This window comes from Mustelus asterias, chromosome 9, assembly GCF_964213995.1.
Source record: "Mustelus asterias chromosome 9, sMusAst1.hap1.1, whole genome shotgun sequence".
In the NCBI taxonomy this organism is placed as follows: Eukaryota; Metazoa; Chordata; class Chondrichthyes; order Carcharhiniformes; family Triakidae; genus Mustelus; species Mustelus asterias.
The window spans coordinates 74,000,980-74,020,652 of NC_135809.1; the positions used below are offsets into that span (position 1 = coordinate 74,000,980).

General features: G+C 48.6%; 1 pseudogene; it reads right to left on the minus strand.

Annotated features, from left to right (window-relative positions):
- Positions 1–18,157: 18,157 nt before the first annotated feature.
- Positions 18,158–18,689, minus strand: LOC144499249 (ferritin, heavy subunit pseudogene; annotated as a pseudogene).
- Between the last annotated feature and the right edge of the window lie 984 nt (positions 18,690–19,673).

Here is a 19,673-nt window from a genome sequence, read left to right on the forward strand (position 1 = left end):
CTCGCTGAAAGAGCATCTTACCCAGGACCATTCCCCCATCCCATTCCTGTAACTCCGTGCCTTACCCTAACCTACACATCTTGGAACACTAAAGTGCAATTTAGCATGGCCAATCCACCTAACCAGCACATCTTTGGACTGTAGGAGGAAACCAGAGCACCCGGAGGAAACCCACACAGACACGGGGAGAACGTACAGACTCCACACAGACAGTCACCCAAGCCAGGAATCGAACCCAGGTTCCTGGCATTGTGAGCAGCAGTGCTAACCTCTGTGCCACCCTATGTGTCTATTTAGTTATACTTCACATAAGCCTTCTCTCACCTGACTTCATTCTACTCTATTAATATTGTCCTGCTTAGAATTATCTAGCTTTTCATTGAATACACCCCTGCTATTAATAAGATCCAAGCTAGTTGGTGACACTGAAACTAAGACACAGAGCTTTTCCTTATTGAGAGAGTGTATTGACCTTGTTCAGCCTCACAGCCCTCCTCCCACTCAACCCAGTGTCCCACGTGTCCCCTATTTGTCGGTGCTCAAAAACAATTAATACCCAGGAGCTGTTTCTCTGAACTATGACAATGTAATTGACATTAACAAATTGCAACAATGTAACTGACATTAACAATGCAATGACAAGAAATCAAGCAGAACTCTGGGAAAGTGGCTGCAGTCATACCTGGCACAGAGGAAGATGGTTGTGGTGATTGGAGGTCAATCATCTCAGCTCCAGGACATCTCTGCAGGAGTTCCTCAGGGTAGTGCCCTAGGCCCAACCACCTTCAGCTGCTTCATCAAGTCCATCATAAGGTCAGAAATGAGGATGTTCGTCGATGACTCACAATGTTCAGCACCATTCGCAATTCCTCAGATACTGAAGCAGTCATAACCATATTCAACAAGACCTGGAAATTATTTAGGATTCAACTGTTAAGTGGCAAGTAACATTCACACCACACAAGTGTCAGGCAATGACCATCTCCAACAAGAGAGGATCTAACATTTCCCCTTGACATTCAATGGCGTTGCCATTGCTGAATCCCCCACTATCAACACCCTGGGGGGTTACCATTGACCAGAAACTGAACTAGACTAGTTATATAAATACTGTGACTACCAGGCAGATCAGACCACGCAGCAAGAACTCACCTTCTGACTCCCCAAAGCCTGTCTATAAGGCACAGGTCAGGTCAAGAATACTCTCCACTTGCCTGGATGAGTGCAGCTCCAACAACATACAAGAAGCTTTCAGGACAAGGCAACCCACTTGATTGACACCCCATCAACTACCTTAAACATTCACTTCCTCTATCCTGATATACAGTGGCTGCAATGTGTATCATCTACAAGATGCACTGCAGAAACTCATCCAGGCTCCTTCAACAGCACCTTCCAAATCTCTGACCTCCCCACTAGAAGGACAAGGGCTGCAGAGGCAAGGGAACACCACCATCTGCAAGTTTCCCTTCAAGCCATTCACCATTCTATCTTGGAATTATAATTATTGTTCCTTCCCTGTTCCTGGGTCAGAATCGTGGAAGCCCCTCTCTAACAGCATTTTAGATATACATGCATCACATGAACCGCTTGTGGTGGACCTCAGTTGTGCCTTTGTCCTATATGGACCACCGTTGTGTGTGCTTGTCATACCTGGACACATCCCCTTCCAATTTGGTTACTCCCCTCGGCACCTAGTATAAAGGTGGCTGTCTCCTCCCCCTTGTTCAGTCCAGGTCGGTTAATTGTTGGGATCTGCTCCTGATTCTGTTGTGAATAAAAGCCTACACTTATATTGGCATATCGGTAGTCTTTCGCCTTATTGATATCAATTTTATTCACAACAGTTACTAGTATGGAGCAGTTTCTAAAACCCGACAAGTTAGCATTAGACCCTCAAGAGGTTGGAGCCTCTGATAAATTTGATCATTGCTTGGACTGCTTCGAAGCATTCGTCGACACCGCTACGGCCATCGACACCGATGCTGCTAAACTCCACGTGCTCCGCGCCCGGGTAAGCGAAGCTGTCTATGGAATCTTCCGGGACGCTGCTACTTACGCGGACGCTATCGAACTCCTAAAAGGGCAGTTCCGAAAGAGCCCTAACGTGGTTTACGCCAGACACCTCCTAACTACCCACAAGCGGCAGCCAGGAGAATCGTGCACCCAATTTCTGCGCGCCCTGCGGGTCCTAGCTCGAGCATGCGACTGTAAGGCTGTTACAGCAGCTCAGAACATGGAGGACCTGATCCGCGATGCCTACGTTGCGGGCATTGAGTCTACATACATCCAGCAGCGTCTGCTGGAACAAGATTACCTAGATCTCCGAAGAACAGCCACAATGGCTGAAACGTTAGAAGCGGCCTCCCATAATCTCGGGTCTTACCTCGCATCCCGTTCCACCGACGGCTCCACCGCGACGGCTGTTCCGGCGGGGCCCAAATGTTACTTTTGTGGCCTACCTAAGCACCCTTGGCGTTGCTGCCCGGCAAAGGACACGATTTGCTCCGGATGCGGTAAGCTAGGCCACTTCGTTAAAGTCTGCCGGGCAAAGCCGCTTCCGAAGCCTCGTGGAGCCATGTGTGCTCCGAGGGCGCAGCCATCTTTGATGCAGGCGGCGGCTGCGTGCGAATCGCCATCTTTGATGTGGTCACTGGAAGTGCGGGAATCGCCATCTTTGATGCGGTCACCGGAAGTGCGGGAGTCGCCATCTTTGAGACTGGCATCAAGGCGAGCTGAGCAGGAAGCTTCATCCGTGACGTCATCAGACGGCGACGAAGATGGATTCTTCTTTAATTCAACGGTGGCATCGATTTGCCTGGACCAGTCGCAGCCTCATCAACTCTCCAAGTCCATAATGGAGATCAAGGTAAATGGTTATGCAGAAAACTGCCTGTTCGACTGTGGGAGCACAGAAAGTTTTATACACCCTCGCACAGTGCGTCAATATGCCCTTCCCGTGCGACCCTGGAGCCAGACCATCTCCATGGCCTCGAATTCCCACTCGGTGGAGGTCCTCGGGTGCTGTTTGGTGACGCTGACGGTACAGGGGACAGTCTACGAGCGTTTTCGGCTCCTCGTGCTGCCGCGACTCTGCGCAGCTGTACTGCTGGGGTTAGATTTCCTCAGCCATCATAGGAGCGTCACCCTGCAGTATGATGGCCCTTACCCCCAGCTCTCTGTCTGCCAGGCGCCGTCACGGCAGCGCCCCTCGCGCACCACCTGCAGTCTCTCGACTCTCAAGATCACCCACCCCCCCGTTATTTGATAACCTCACCCCGGATTGTAGGCCTATAGCCACCAAGAGTAGGCGCTATAGTGCGGATGACCGAGCCTTCATTCGGTCCAAGGTACAACGGCTGCTCCGGGAAGGGATTATCCAGGCCAGCACCAGCCCCTGGAGGGCGCAAGTGGTCATAGTTAAATCGGGGGAGAAACACCGCATGGTGATTGACTACAGCCAGACCATAAATAGGTATACTCAACTAGATGCGTATCCTCTTCCCCGTATCGCGGACATAGTCAACCGCATCGCGCACTATAGGGTTTTCTCTACGATCGATTTGAAATCGGCTTACCACCAGCTCCCTATCCGCTCGGAGGATCACCCATATACTGCCTTTGAGGCGGATGGCCGCCTCTACCAGTTCCTCCGAGTCCCCTTTGGTGTCACCAATGGGGTCTCAGTCTTCCAACGGGCCATGGATCAAATGGTAGACCAGCACGGGCTACGGGCCACTTTCCCGTATCTGGATAACGTCACCATCTGCGGCCATGACCTGCAGGATCATGATGCCAACCTACAAAAATTCCTTCGTATGGCCACTCTCCTGAACCTCACAGATAATGAGGCGAAGTGTGTTTTTCGGACACGCCGCCTCGCCATCCTTGGGTACGTGATAGAAAATGGTGTCCTTGGCCCCGACCCAGCCCGTATGCGTCCCCTTATGCAGCTTCCCCGTCCTACTACCCTCAAAGCACTGAGGAGATGCCTGGGCTTCTTCTCCTATTATGCCCAGTGGGTTCCCCGTTACGCAGATAAAGCCCGTCCGCTCCAAAAATCGACCTCTTTTCCCCTGGCGGAGGAGGCCCGTCGGGCCTTCGACGACATCAAAGCGGACATCGCAAAGGCCGCGATGCATGCTGTGGATGAATCCATCCCATTCCAAGTGGAAAGTGATGCGTCTGACTTTGCCCTAGCTGCCACCCTTAACCAGAGGGGCCGTCCGGTGGCCTTCTTTTCCCGGACCTTACAAGGCCCTGAGATTCGACACTCGTCGGTCGAGAAGGAGGCCCAGGCCGTCGTGGAAGCCGTCCGGCACTGGCGCCATTATCTCGCGGGCCAACGATCCACCTTAATTACGGACCAGCGGTCAGTTGCCTTCCTGTTTAACACCAGGCAAAAGGGCAAGATTAAGAATGACAAGATCTTGCGGTGGAGGATTGAGCTCTCCACCTACAGATATGACATCATGTACTGGCCCAGGAAGCTCAATGAGCCCCCAGACGCCCTGTCCCATGGATCATGTGCCAGCGCCCAACTGGACCAGCTACAGTCCCTCCATAACGACCTCTGTCACTGGGTGTCACCAGATCTTTCCATTTTGTCAAGTCCCGTAACCTGCCCTTCTCCCTTGAGGAAGTCCGGACGATTACCAGGCAATGCAGGGTCTGCGCTGAGTGCAAACCGCAGTTCTACCGGCCAGGTAGGGCGCACCTTGTAAAGGCCACTCGCGCGTTCGAGCGCCTTAGCATTGATTTTAAAGGCCCCCTCCCCTCCTCTAACCGCAATGTTTATTTCCTGAATATCATTGACGAATACTCACGTTTCCCTTTTGCCTTCCCCTGCTCGGACATGACCACGGCTACAGTGATTCGGACCCTGAACAAGCTCTTCACCCTGTTCGGCTTCCCAGCCTATATTCATAGCGACCGTGGGTCCTCTTTCATGAGTGATGAGCTGAGGCAGTACCTGCTCGCCAAAGGCGTTGCCTCCAGCCGCACCACTAGCTATAACCCCAGGGGAAATGGTCAGGTAGAGCGGGAGAACGCAACCGTCTGGAAGGCCGTTCTGTTAGCGTTACGGTCTAGGGGCCTTCCAGTCAGCCGTTGGCAAGACGTCCTTCCGGACGCATTACATTCCATTAGATCACTCTTGTGCACAGCGACCAATACGACCCCTCACGAGCGGATGTTTTCGTTTCCCAGGAAGTCCTCCTCGGGTACTTCGCTCTCGGATTGGCTGATGTCCCCGGGACCCGTCCTGCTTCGGAAGCATGTCCGGACCCACAAGGCAGATCCCTTGGTCGAGGAGGTCCAATTGCTCCACGCTAATCCCCAATACGCTTACGTAGCGTACCCTGATGGGCGGGAGGACACGGTTTCTGTCCGTGACTTGGCACCCGCGGGTGCCCCGGAGGTCACCACGTCCTTCCGCCCCACGGTCCCTGGTGTCGTCCATTCGGAGACTGCTACGCCTCTTCCTCCCTCAGTCCCTGTCCCCAATGTAGTGTGCCCAGAGCCTGTTGCGGCCCCCCACCCCCTAGCTCCGGTTCCCACTGTTCCCCATACGCCACCAGGGCCACTGCTCACGCCTCTCACCCCTGTGTACAGCTCGCTTGAGTCACCGGAGCCGTCGCCACGCAGTACCCGACGAATGGACGGGACGACGGATCGGTCCGCTTCACATCACCTGGCGCCTTCTCTCGACGCTCACTGTACGGAGCCTGGGCCGGCATCGCTCCCTGCTCGGACGACTCTGCGACCTGTACTACGACAATCGCGACAGCGGATCAAGCCACCGGTTCGCCTGGACTTGTAATATTGTTTCCGCTTCACCCCCGTGTTGTTTTTTTAAAGGAAGGGGTGAATGTGGTGGACCTCAGTTGTGCCTTTGTCCTATATGGATCACCGTTGTGTGTGTTTGTCATACCTGGACACATCCCCTTGCAGTTTGGTTCCTCCCCTCGGCACCTAGTATAAAGGTGGCTGCCTCCTCCCCCTTGTTCAGTCCAGGTTGGTTATATGTTGGGATCTGCTCCTGATTCTGTTGTGAATAAAAGCCTATCGGTAGTCTTTCGCCTTATTGATAGCGCATCACCGCTGAGGTTGAAGAAAGTGACTCACCATCATCTTCTGAAGGGTAATTAGCAAATCCTGGCCTAGCCAGAGACACCCATATCCCATCAATGAATAAAACTTGTCAAAGCATTTGAATTTTAAAACACAGCACTGAAATTATATTCATTCCGAAACCCTTTGCATGGACAATTGGTCAAATCAATATGAAATGTAACTGGGTCTGATTTTCCTCCTGGGTCTCATGCTGATATGGCATAACATAAGCCTTCTCTGCCCACTCCTGCTAATGCCCTGACCCTGACATTTATCTGTAGATAGGATCCACTTTTATACTTTTACTGGCAGCAATCCAGCTTTTTGTGAGGGAGGCATGGAAGCCGGGGATGTGCAGCCTGGTCACTGTGCCTGGGACACAGAGAGAGAGAGAGAGAGAGATTAATGCCACTGTCGGGCTTCAACATTAATGTCTGTCTCTGTGTAGCACAGCAACAATCAACTCCAAAAATAAATTCATTCCTTGCATCCAAAAGTGTTGTGGCATCAATAATGAGGGCAAGAATCATGTGATGCGTTCTTGCTGTAATAGCTGTGAGGAAATGATGATCAACAAGGCAGATAAATAAACAGGGGTGTATTTGGGGTGGCACGGTGACACAGTGGTCAGCACTGCTGCCTCACAGCGCCAGGGACTCAGGTTCGATTCTCAGCTTGGAAACACTGTCTGTGTGGAGTCTGCACGTTCTCTCCGTGTTTGCGTGGGTTTCCTCCGGGTGCTTCGGTTTCCTTCCAAAGTCGGAAAGGTGTGCTCATTAGGTGCATTGGCCATGCTAAATTCTCCCTCAGTGTACCCGAACAAGTGCCGGAGTGTGGCGACGTGACTTCAATGCAGTGTTAATGCAAGCCTACTTGTGACAAATAAATACATTTTAAATAAACTGAGATAAGAATGCTTCTGAACTCCACGACTCCCAGACTCCAACTGCCAGGAAGCCCGTACTCCTGCTTTCAATTCTCACCTCTCGCCGCGATTGCCCTGATGGATCATGTGACCACCCATGTGGCACGCTACCACACCTGCCAATTGCTCCTCCCAATACATAATTGAACATTCGGGTAGATGCATTGGAATGTCCACTGCCATTGTTAAATGGGTGCCAAATGAATCATAGCCCCACTTATTTGAGTTACCCAAGACAGTGGGATAGCTCATGAGAAATATTGGACCCACTTATGTTCAGCCAGCCCACTGCGTGAAGGCTGGCTGAACGAGAATAATAGTGGTCTTAATCTTGCCGATGTCATCAGAAAGCTACTGAGATAAACTATGTTAACATAGTTGGGCAGCACAGTAGCACAGTGGTTAGCAGTGCTGCTTCACAGCTCCAGGGACCTGGGTTCGATTCCCGGTTTGGGTCACTGTCTGTGTGGAGTTTGCACATTCTCCTCGTGTCTGCGTGGGTTTCCTCCCACAGTCCAAAGATGTGTGGGTTAGGTTGATTGGCCATGCTAAAATTGTCCCTTAGTGTCCAGAGATGCTTAGGTTAGAGGGATTAGTGAGTAAAATATGTAGGGATATGGGGGTAGGGCCTGGGTGGGATTGTGGTCGGTGCAGACTCGGTGGGCCGAATGGCCTCTTTCTGTGCTGTAGGGTTTCTATGATTCTATGAGAACAGTGAAAACACGGTGAACACAAGGTACATTTCTATATCTCCATGCAAGTGTAAGGAAATCTCTCAAAGATATTTCACGAAGGATGCAGAAACACTGAAATTAGTCCACAAACAGAAGGGATCTTTCGACCATCTCCCTAAGCAGAAAGAGGAAGCCGCAGACATACAAGCAGGGCCTGAACAAGGCCACAACATCAAGGTTTCTGCTGGGCCCTATTTGGCAGTTAGCCGAGAACATCTGCATCTCATACAACTCCACACTCCATAGAAACTAGAAGCAGGAGTAGGCTATTCGGCCCTTTGAGCCTGCTCCGCCATTCATTTTGATCATGGCTGATCATCAAATTCAATATCCTGATCCCCCTCCCCCTCCCATATCCCTTGATCCCTTTAGTCCCTCCATGAAATGAAACTGACAATAAATTCAAACCTGCTTAACCAGTGCTTTCAATAAAGTCCCTTCAGAACCCAACCAGGACAAAAACACAAATGTCAACACCAAAGTGATGCTGCTTCTTAACACTGAATAGTGACAGTTCTGTAGCTTGCTAAGTAAACCTTTACCTCCGGATCTGTCTTCTGAGGGTTTCTGCAGACTGAATTTAAGCAGATAGAAGACGAGACCATGCAAACATATGATCATGGACAAGCGATCACCATGGACCCCACCCTAGAAATGTACAATTTTGTATAATTATCATGTTTCATTGGTGAGACCAGGTCTGAAGTATTGTGTAGAGTATTGGTCTCCTTATATAAGGAAGGATGTAACTGCATTAGAAGCAGTTCAGAGAAGATTTACTAGATTGATATCTGGAATGGGTGAGTTGTCTTATGAGGAAAAATTTGGCAGGCTAGACTTGTATCTACTGGAGTTTAGAAGAATAAGAAACGACTTGATTGAGATGTCACAGAATTACAGAATTGTTACGGTGCAGAATCATAGAATCATTGAATCCCTACAGTGCATAAGGAGGCCATTCGGCCTATTGAGTTTGCACCGACCGCAATCCCACCCAGACCCTATTCCCGTAACCCCACATATTTACCCTGCTAATCCCCGTAACACTAGGGTCAATTTAGCATAGCCAATCAACATAATCTGTACATCTTTGAAGTGTGGGAGGAAACCGGAGCATCCGGAGGAAACCCACACAGACACAGGGAGAATGTGCAAACTCCACAGAGACAGTGACCCAAAGCCAGAATTGAACCCAGGTCCCTGCGCTGTGAGGCAGCAGTGCCACCATGCCGCCAGAAGGAAGCCATTTGGCCCATTGTCTCTGCACCAGCTCTCCAAATGAACATTGTGACCTCGTACCATTCCCCTTCTTTTTCCCCATGCTCCTGCGCATCGTTTCTATTCAACTAATCATCTAATCCTCTCTTGAATGCCTTGATTGAAGTAGTCTCCACCTCACTTGCAAGCAGTGCATTCCAGACCTGGACCACTCGCTGTGTGAAAAGGTTTTTACACATCACATTTGTTTCTTTTGTAAATCACTGCAAATCTTAAACATAAAAAATCCTGAGGGGTAGATATGAGGAGAATGTTTCTTCTTGTGGGAGAATCTAAAACTAGGGGTCACTGTTTAAAAATAAGGGCTCACTCAGTTAAGACAGGTGATGAGAATTATTTTCTCTGAGGGTTGAGAGTTTCTGGAATCCTTTGATTTGATTTATTATTGTCACATGTATTAGTATACAGTGAAAAGTATTGTTTCTTGCACACTATTCAGACAAAGCATACCATTCATAGAGAAGGAACCGAGAGTGCAGAATGTAGTGTTACAGTCATAGCTAGGGTGTAGAGAAAGATCAACTTAATGCAAGGTAAGTCCGGTCAAAAGTCTGACAGCATCAGGGAAGAAGCTGTTCTTGAGTCGGTTGGTACGTGACCTCAGACTTTTGTATCTTTTTCCCGATGGAAGAAGGTGGAAGAGAGAATGACCGGGGGGGTCTGGGGTCCTTAATTACACTGGCTGCTTTGCTGAGGCAGCAGGAAATGTAGACAGAGTCAATGGATAGAAGGCTGGTTTGTGTGATGGATTGGGAGACATTCACGACCTTTTGTAGTTCCTCGCAGTCTTGGGCAGAGCAGGAGCCATACCAAGCTGTGATACAATCAGAAAGAATGCCTTCTATGGTCGTAGCTGACATGCCAAATTTCCTTAGTCGTCTGAGAAAGTTGGTGGGCTTTCTTAATTATAGTGTCGGCATGGAGGGACCAGGACAGGTTGTTGGCGATCTGGACACCTAAAAACTTGAAGATCTCAACCCTTTCTTCTTCGTCCCTGTTGATGTAGACAGGGGCAGGTTCTCCTTTACACTTCCTGAAGTCGATGACAATCTCCTTTGTTTTGTTGACATTGAGGGAGAGATTATTGTTGCCACACCAATTCACCAGATTCTCTATCGTATTCCTGTACTCTGTCTCTGTCTTTTCCTCCAAATGGTAGTCATGATGTGGAGATGCCGGCGTTGGACTGGGGTAAACACAGTAAGAGTTTTAACAACACCAGGTTAAAGTCCAACAGGTTTATTTGGTAGCAAATGCCATCCCGCACCGCACCAAACCGCACCGCCTCCTCAGAAGACAAACACGGGACACGCTGGACAGAGTACCCTTCGTCGTCCAGTACTTCCCCGGAGCGGAGAAGTTACGGCATCTCCTCCGGAGGATTTGTTTAATCATTAATTGAGAAATCCAGCACGAGGGGGCATGGCTTTAAATTGAGGGGGGGTAGTTATAGAACCGATGTCAGGGGTAGGTTCTTTACCCAGAGGGTGGTGAGGGATTGGAATGCCCTGCCAGCATCAGTAGTAAATGCGCCTAGTTTGGGGGCGTTTAAGAGATCCGTAGATAGGTTCATGGACGAAAAGAAATTGGTTTAGGTTGGAGGGTCACAGTTTTTTTTTTTAACTGGTCGGTGCAACATCGTGGGCCGAAGGGCCTGTTCTGCGCTGTAATGTTCTATGTTCTATGTTCTAGTGTCTCTGTTATCCATTACTAATTAGCATTTGGTCACAGCCTGGGTTTTCCACAATAGTATTTAACACTTGCTCATTTCTCTGTCCAGCCACTGAGTACTGTTTACACAAACAGTTCTACTTCTAAGTGTTTGAGTTCAGCTAGGATTTCTCTTGGCTTCTATTTCTAACCCGGGAGTTGATGGGCTTTGAGGTGAGGTGGAGGAGCGGTTGCTGAATCATTAAGGGGTTTGATACTCTCAGCGGACAGAGGGCATTCCTGGCCAGGGATTTGAGATACAATAGTGTCTCATTGATAGGACATCTGCTTCCACCCAACTCTTCATTCAGTTTGTCTGGGAATTTATTCGTTGTCAATGTGGTCTCGTCCTCACTGATCACCTTACATCATTGAAATCCCTGTGCACGTGGCCTGAGTGTGCAGACAGACACACAGCTCAGTGTGTTGTATGAGGACAGAATGGTATTGAATTGTAAAGGATTTGGCTGCAATTCGACCTGTAGTGTGTTAATTATGTCTGAGAGCTGGACTTCAAGCTCAAAGGCACGTCTCAGTGTGCCAGCTGGTCAATGTGCCCTTTAACAACTGTGAAGAACATGGTGTCCAGCTGGTCAAGGGACAAACTCTGTGACCAGGCAGCAATGTAATGGACAGCATTCGATACAAAGCCAGTTCGCCAATGGGAAGCTATGTATATTATCACACCACTCAGCCACTGAGCATTCTCAGACTATTCAGTTATCTTATTTCTAATATTAAATTGCATCATATGAACATACAAATTAGGATAGGCCACTCGGCCCCTTGTGCCTTCTCCACCAATCAATAAGATCATGGCTGATCTGATTGTAATCTCAAACCCACATTCCTGCCCATCCCAATGACCTTTCACCCCCTCATAATCAAGAATTTACCTGGTTCTGCCTTAAAAATATTCAAAGACTCTGCTCCCACTGCCTTTGGAGGAAGACACAGTAAGAGTTTTAACAACACCAGGTTAAAGTCCAACAGGTTTATTTGGTAGCAAATGCCATTAGCTTTCGGAGCGCTGCTCCTTCGTCAGATGGAGTGGAAATCTGCTCTCAAACAGGGCACAGAGACACAAAATCAAGTTACAGAATACTGATTAGAATGCGAATCTCTACAACCAACCAGATCTTAAAGATACAGACAATGTGAGTGGAGGGAGCATTAAGCACAGGTTAAAGAGATGTGTATTGTCTCCAGACAGGACAGCCAGTGAGATTCTGCAAGTCTAGGAGGCAAGCAGTGGGAGTGACTGATAGTGTGACATAAATCCAACATCCCGGTTTAGGCCTTCCTCATGTGTGCGGAACTTGGCTATCAGTTTCTGCTCAGCGACTCTGCGCTGTCGTGTGTCGTGAAGGCCGCCTTGGAGAACGCTTACCTGAAGATCCAAGGCTGAATGCCCGTGACTGCTGAAGTGCTCCCCCACAGGAAGAGAACAGTCTTGCCTGGTGATTGTCGAGCGGTGTTCGTTCATCCGTTGTCGTAGCGTCTGCATGGTTTCCCCAATGTACCATGCCTCGGGACATCCTTTCCTGCAGCGTATCAGGTAGACAATGTTGGCCGAGTTGCAAGAGTAGATACCGTGTACCTGGTAGATGGTGTTCTCACATGAGATGATGGCATCCGATTCGATGATCCGGCACGTCTTGCCGAGGTTGCTGTGGCAGGGTTGTGTGGTGTCGTGGTCACTGTTCTCCTGAAGACTGGGTAGTTTGCTGCGGACAATGGTCTGTTTGAGGTTGTGTGGTTGTTTGAAGGCAAGAAGTGGGGGTGTGGGGATGGCCTTGGCGAGATGTTCGTCTTCATCAATGACATGTTGAAGGCTCCGGAGGAGGTGCCGTAGCTTCTCCGCTCCGGGGAAGTACTGGACGATGAAGGGTACTCTGTCCACCGTGTCCCGTGTTTGTCTTCTGAGGAGGTCGGTGCGGTTTTTCGCTGTGGCGCATCGGAACTGTTGATCGATGAGTCGAGCACCATATCCTGTTCTTATGAGGGCATCTTTCAGCGTCTGGAGGTGTCTGTTGCGATCCTCCTCATCCGAGCAGATCCTGTGTATTCGGAGGGCTTGTCCGTAGGGGATGGCTTCTTTAACGTGTTTAGGGTGGAAGCTGAAGAAGTGGAGCATCATGAGGTTATCCGTGGGCTTGCGGTACAGTGAGGTGCTGAGGTGACCGTCCTTAATGGAGATGAGTGTGTCCAAGAATGCAACCGATTCCGGAGAGTAGTCCATGGTGAGTCTGATGGTGGGATGGAACTTGTTGATGTCATCATATAGTTGTTTCAGTGATTGCTCACCATGACTCCAAAGGAAGAAAATATCATCGATCTATCTAGTGTATAGCATCGGTTGAAGGTCCTGTGCGGTGAAGAAGTCTTGTTCGAACCTGTGCATGAAGATGTTGGCATATTGAAGTGCGAATTTGGTCCCCATGGCTGTTCCGTGTGTCTGGATGAAGAACTGATTGTTGAAGGTGAGGACGTTGTGGTCCAGGATGAAGCGGATGAGTTGTAAAATTGCATCTGGAAACTGGCAGTTGACGGCATTGAGTACTGAGGTCGTTGCAGCAATGCCATCATCGTGGGGGATGCTGGTGTAGAGTGCTGAGACATCCATTGTGACGAGGAGTGCTCCTGGTTCAACTGCTCCATGTGCGTTGAGTTTCTGTAGGAAGTCCGTAGTGTCGCGACAAAAGCTGGGGGTTCTTTGTACAATGGGTTTCAAGGTGCCCTCGACATAGCCGGAGAGGTTCTCGCACAGGGTTCCATTGCCTGAAACGATGGGACGGCCGGGTGTGTTTGCCTTGTGTATCTTTGGGAGGCAGTAGAGATCTCCAACGCGTGGAGTACGTGGGATGAGAGCACGGAGGGTGTTTTGAAGGTCCGGATCAACGGTTTTGATCAGAGTGTTGAGTTGACGGGTGTGTTCTTTGGTCGGATCTGTGGGTAACTGTCTGTAGTGTTCCTCGTTGTTCAGTTGTCGGTACACTTCTTTGCAGTAATCCGTTCTGTTCAGTATGACGATGGCTACTCCATTGTCTGCTGGTTTGATGACAATGTTGCGGTTGGTCTTGAGAGCGTGGATGGCGTTGCGTTGTGCTTGGGTGATGTTCGGTGCTGTCTTGTGAGTGCGGCTGATGAATTTGGTGTTGACGCACCTCCTGATGGCTTGGGCATACATGTCAAGTCGAGGGCAGCGGCCTTCCGGTGGAATCCAATTCGACTCTTTCCTCTTCGGTTGCACTGCGGATCTCTCTGTCGGCTGTTCCGGTTCATTGGCTGTCTCATTGTGTTCGCTGTTGGCCTCTTGGTGTTTGTGGAAGAACTCCCGCAGCCTCATTCGCCTGATGAATTCCTCTGTGTCCACTGCGAGACTGATGGGGTCTATTTTGGTAGTGGGACAAAAGTTGAGCCCTCGGCTGAGAACTTCGATTTCATCTGGCTGAAGTGTGTAGTCCGATAAGTTAACAATGGACTTTCCTGCAGTGGTACTGTTTTCTACTGTGGTACCGGGGGAGGCTTGGTTGCTGCTGGTGGTGATGCTGAGTTTCTCGAGTTTCCTGTTCTTGGTGTGTATGTAGATGGTGTAGTTCCTTTGTCTCGTCTGCTTGCCAGAGTTTCGCAGCTGGTCTGCGTCCTGAGCGCAAGTTGAGAATATGGATTCGATCTTGGTTTCCAGGCTGCGGCGTTTGCTGTAGAGTTGGTGTATGAGGTGGTTGTGGAGGGTGAGAGAGGTGCGACGGCAAAGTCTCTCAGCGTAGTCTGTGTTATAGGTTGACCTGAGTGGGTTCGTGATCCGTAGTCCTTTCGGTATCTTGTCTGCTTTCTTGCATGTTTGTAGAAACTTGATGTCTGTGCCGATATGCGCGATCTCCTTGGAGATCCTCTCCACTTGGAGCCGGCAGTTTGCGGTGTCGATGGTAGTCATGATGTGGAGATGCCGGCGTTGGACTGGGGTAAACACAGTAAGAAGTCTCACAACACCAGGTTAAAGTCCAACAGGTTTATTTGGTAGCAAATACCATAAGCTTTCGGAGCACTGCTCCTTCGTCAGATGGAGTGGAAATGTGCTCTCAAACAGTGCAAACAGACACAAAATCAAGTTGCAGAATACTGATTTAGAATGCGAATCCCCACAGCCAGCCAGGTCTTAAAGGTACAGACAATGTGAGTGGAGGGAGCATCAAACACAGGCCAAAGAGATGTGTATTGTCTCCAGACAGAATAGCTAGTGAGATTCTGCAAGCCCAGGAGGCAAGCTGTGGGGGTTACTGATAATGTGACATAAATCCAACATCCCAGTTTCGGCCATCCTCATGTGTGCGGAACTTGGCTATCAGTTTCTGCTCAGCGACTCTGCGCTGTCGTGTGTCGTGAAGGCCGCCTTGGAGAACGCTTACCTGAAGATCCAAGGCTGAATGCCACAGCAAGCTCTGCAAGACGTGCCGGATCATCGACACGGATGCCATCATCTCACGTGAGAACACCATCTACCAGGTACACGGTACCTACTCTTGCAACTCGGCCAACATTGTCTACCTGATACGCTGCAGGAAAGGATGTCCCGAGGCATGGTACATTGGGGAAACCATGCAGACGCTACGACAACAGATGAACGAACACCGCTCGACAATCACCAGGCAAGACTGTTCTCTTCCTGTGGGGGAGCACTTCAGCAGTCACGGGCATTCAGCCTTGGATCTTCAGGTAAGTGTTCTCCAAGGCGGCCTTCATGACACACGACAGCGCAGAGTCGCTGAGCAGAAACTGATAGCCAAGTTCCGCACACATGGGGACGGCCTAAACCAGGATGTTGGATTTATGTCACATTATCAGTAACCCCCACAGCTTGCCTCCTGGGCTTGCAGAATCTCACTCGCTGTTCTGTCTGGAGACAATACACATCTCTTTGGCCTGTGTTTGATGCTCCCTCATCCACATTGTCTGTACCTTTAAGACCTGGCTGGCTGTGGGGATTCGCATTCTAATCAGTATTCTGCAACTTGATTTTGTGTCTGTTTGCACTGTTTGAGAGCACATTTCCACTCCATCTGACGAAGGATCAGTGCTGCGAAAGCTTATGGTATTTGCTACCAAATAAACCTGTTGGACTTTAACCTGGTGTTGTGAGACTTCTTACTGTGTTCACCCCAGTCCAACGCCGGCATCTCCACATCATAATTTACTGACCCAGGAAAGATTTCAATTCCATGGGGTTCATTGGAGTTGCCGCCTCCTTAATGGTCCTCACCTTGTCCTCCATTGGATGAAGGCCCTTGCCATCCAACCGAAACCTAAATAGGTCATGGCGCTTTCTTGGAAGACATATTTTTCCCTTTTCAGGCATACCCTGACTTCTGAAAATCACCATAAGACCTCTCCCAGGTTTGCTAAGTGTTGGTGCTCCGAGGTTCCTGTGACCAAGGCACCATCCAGGTACTTCACTACCTGAAGATACCCTTGAAGTATGTTCTCCATGTCCATTGAAAAATGGCGCATGCAGAATGAGAACCCGAAGGGCAGGTGAGTGTACTTGTATAAGCCTTTGTGAGTATTAATTGCCAGGAAGGCTCGTCCAATTCAAGTTGGAGATATGCGTGACTCATGTCCAACTTTGGAAATGCTTGGCTCCCAGTTAGCCTGATGTACACAGGTCTTCAATCCAGGGCATGAGGTATCTGTCAAGTTTAGAAACCCTATTGATTGTAAGCTTACAGTCTCCACAAAGTCGGACTGACTTATCTGACTTGAGGATAGGAACAATAGGTATGGCCCATTCTGCGATGTGCACGGGTCTTTTATACCCAGCTTTTCGGGGCATTCCAGTTCTAAGTCTACTTTTTCCAATAAAGAGTATGGAACTGGTTTCACTCTAAAATACTTGGGCATAGCATTGGGTCAACATAAATCTTAACTTTGGACCCCTTTATTTTCCCAAACCCTTCCTGGAAGATGTTGGGGTACTTATTGATGACTTCATACAGTTCTCATGTGCCCAGTCTGAAGTTCAGTCTGATGTATTGGAGCCAATCTGTCCCCATAAGGCTGGGTCCTTGTCCCCATCAATAATGAGAGGAAGTCAAACTGACTGCTGCCTGTAAGACACTAGGGTTGCTGAAATGTCTTTTATCTGCAATGGTTCCCCTGTGTAGGTGGTCAAACTGGCTTTTGTGCTTTCTATGTTAAAGAGTTGAATACCAACCTGGAGGCGACAAGTCTGCTCCCTGATAAAGGAGACCACGGCCCCCATATTCACTTCTATTCTTAATGGGTGGCCATTTACTAACAACGCCACTCTTATGGGGGCAACCTTTGTGGTAGAGATGTGATTTAATTGCATTGTCCCTATTCCCGGTTGTGGACATAGCTGCAAGATACGATTCAGTACTCAACTTGGTCTTTCCTCAAAATAGCACGTGTTTTTATTGTCCCTATATCTTTGCTTTGGTTGTGGTTTTCTGCAGCTCTTGCAATATTCCAGCATCTGCATCTACAATCTTCTGGAGTATGCTCCCTAGGAGTCTGAAGACTGTCCATCTCCTTCTTTGGCTGCCTGGTGATGTGACCTGAGCTCTACCCCTATAAGGGATTCAGTGATATTTTACCAATATCATTGCTCTCAGTTGAGGGATGAATGTTGCATTTGACCTCTCCCTCCAATCAGAGACACTGCTATCTACATCCCCTGTAGTTTTTGAGCTCCTTTCTCAAAGATAGAGCTAACTCAATGGCCTTTAGATCCAAATTGGGATTTTTCTCCATCATCATGACATCATGATTAGGCATGCTGGCTCGGTCTGATTGCATTGTCCAATGCTTCCTGCTGACTGGATCAGAATGTACCCACTTGCACAGTCTCTCTGGAGTGCAGAAAGGAAAGGGAAATATTCTCAACAAGTGATATGTGCGCTGAATGGTCTGATAAGAGAAAGGAGAATGAAGTACAGATGCTGGTGTTTGAGATATTGTTATATCTCTCTAAGTTCAACAAGTTGAAAATAAAATACCATCAGACTCTTGTTACTCAACACTGAGATTTAACCATGCTGAGAGGTAGGGCCTGGTGAAACACATATCGCCCACATCGAATGGTTTCCTGTGTCAGAGACTTCACCCAGTGTGGTAATGGAGATTTCAAATACTATCGAGGTCAGATTAATTTGAATCCTGTTTCACTTGTTACACTAACTGCATGGGCACAACAAACTTCACTATGATTGAAGCTTTGTGTTTGGTTATCTGAGATGAGGCATCCTCAATAATTGAGCAGTTTATAAATGGTTTGTACATTTCCACAATGGAGCCCTGGTTCAATAGCTCCTTGTACAACATCACAAACTGACAGGTACAAAGATCTCAATTATACAAATATCAGACTAAACCACAATCAGCTTGTCCCCTCAGTCAGTTCAGCCATTCTCCCCAAGGTGAGCTTGTCAAATTGCTTCTCGCCACCCCATTCTCAGAAGCTCCTAGTCTCTTCAGGCTGGTCATGTGATCTCCAAACTTCTTGATCATCTTCACTTGTTCATCCAAGTAGTGAGCCACCAGGAAGTCACACAAATGAGGGTTGGTCTGCCCGGAGGAGAGTTTGTGCAGGTCCAGCAGACTCTGGTCCACATTCTTCACCATCTGCAGAACTTCCAGAGCATTGCTCCACTCATCCCACTCGGCTTCTTGACATCGTCCAGGAGGATACAGTCTCCACATTTATTCTGGACTGGCATCAGTTTCTCAGCGCGTTCCAGTTCCTGATGTGACTTGAAGAACTCAGCAAAGTGATGCAGGGAAACATCATCCCAGTCAAAGTAAGAGGACACAGAGAGGTAAACATCGGAAAAATAGAGCTGCAGGTTGATCTCCGGGTTAACAGCATCCTCACAGTCCTTATGCTAGTCCTGACACACTTGGGAAGCCATCTTCACTATTATTGTCACCTAGAAAGTTCTAGAACTGATCCTTTCTGACATAAGTTCTTGCATTTATAGTGTTGGGACATCCTGCATTCAAACAGGGAAGTACTTCGGAATTCTAAAGTTAAACTACAGGGACACCCACCTGAGAGAGATTTCAAAGTAATTGATTAAAGATCTCCCCAGCAGGGTTGTTTTGTGTGTCACAGATTGTGTGTTCCTTCAACACAACTGCGGTATCCTTTCACATTGACACATGCCCTCACCTTGCTCGTGTAGTCCAAACACCAGAGCTAAAAAGAGAAGCCTAGGCAGTAAGAAAGCAGGAGACACACAAAAACAGGGCAAGTGATAATTATAGAAAAGTCTAAAACACAGAGTGTGGAGCGGAGATTAATAACTACAAGGAAGGGCTTTGGCAGCACACCCTGCCTAGTAATTGTTTCTTGCAACATAATTGTTGAAATCACACCCAGACTGAATGAGTTATTGTCGGAGTTAGTGCAGGGCTCAAATCAGGAATATCTTTAGAGCAGGTGTCATGGTGAAAGGTAATGAGAAATTTGGATCGTGTGACAGCAAAATACATTGTCCTTTTTGTGAAATGAATTAGCAGAAGGGCCACGGGCTGTCTCTGAGAATGAGGTACTCTGCACTGTATCCTAGCAACCAGTCACTTGGAAATCAAGTGTGTGCGGAGCGTGAAAGCTGCAGTCTATTTTACAGCATCGGGACTGAACTGCTGCTCCCATCCAGTACCGTACACATCTCCCAATGCTGCTTCCTTCATTGTCTCTGCATTACATTTTGCATGCTGGGACTTGTAAAGACCTATTTCCTAGACCTATCCTATTCCTACAGTGCAGAAGGAGGCCATTTGGCTAATTGGGACTGCACCGACTCTCCAACAGAACACCTTACCTCAGCCTGCACTATCCCTGTATTCCTGTAACCCTACACATTTAATCCGCTAATTTTCCCCTTCCCTAC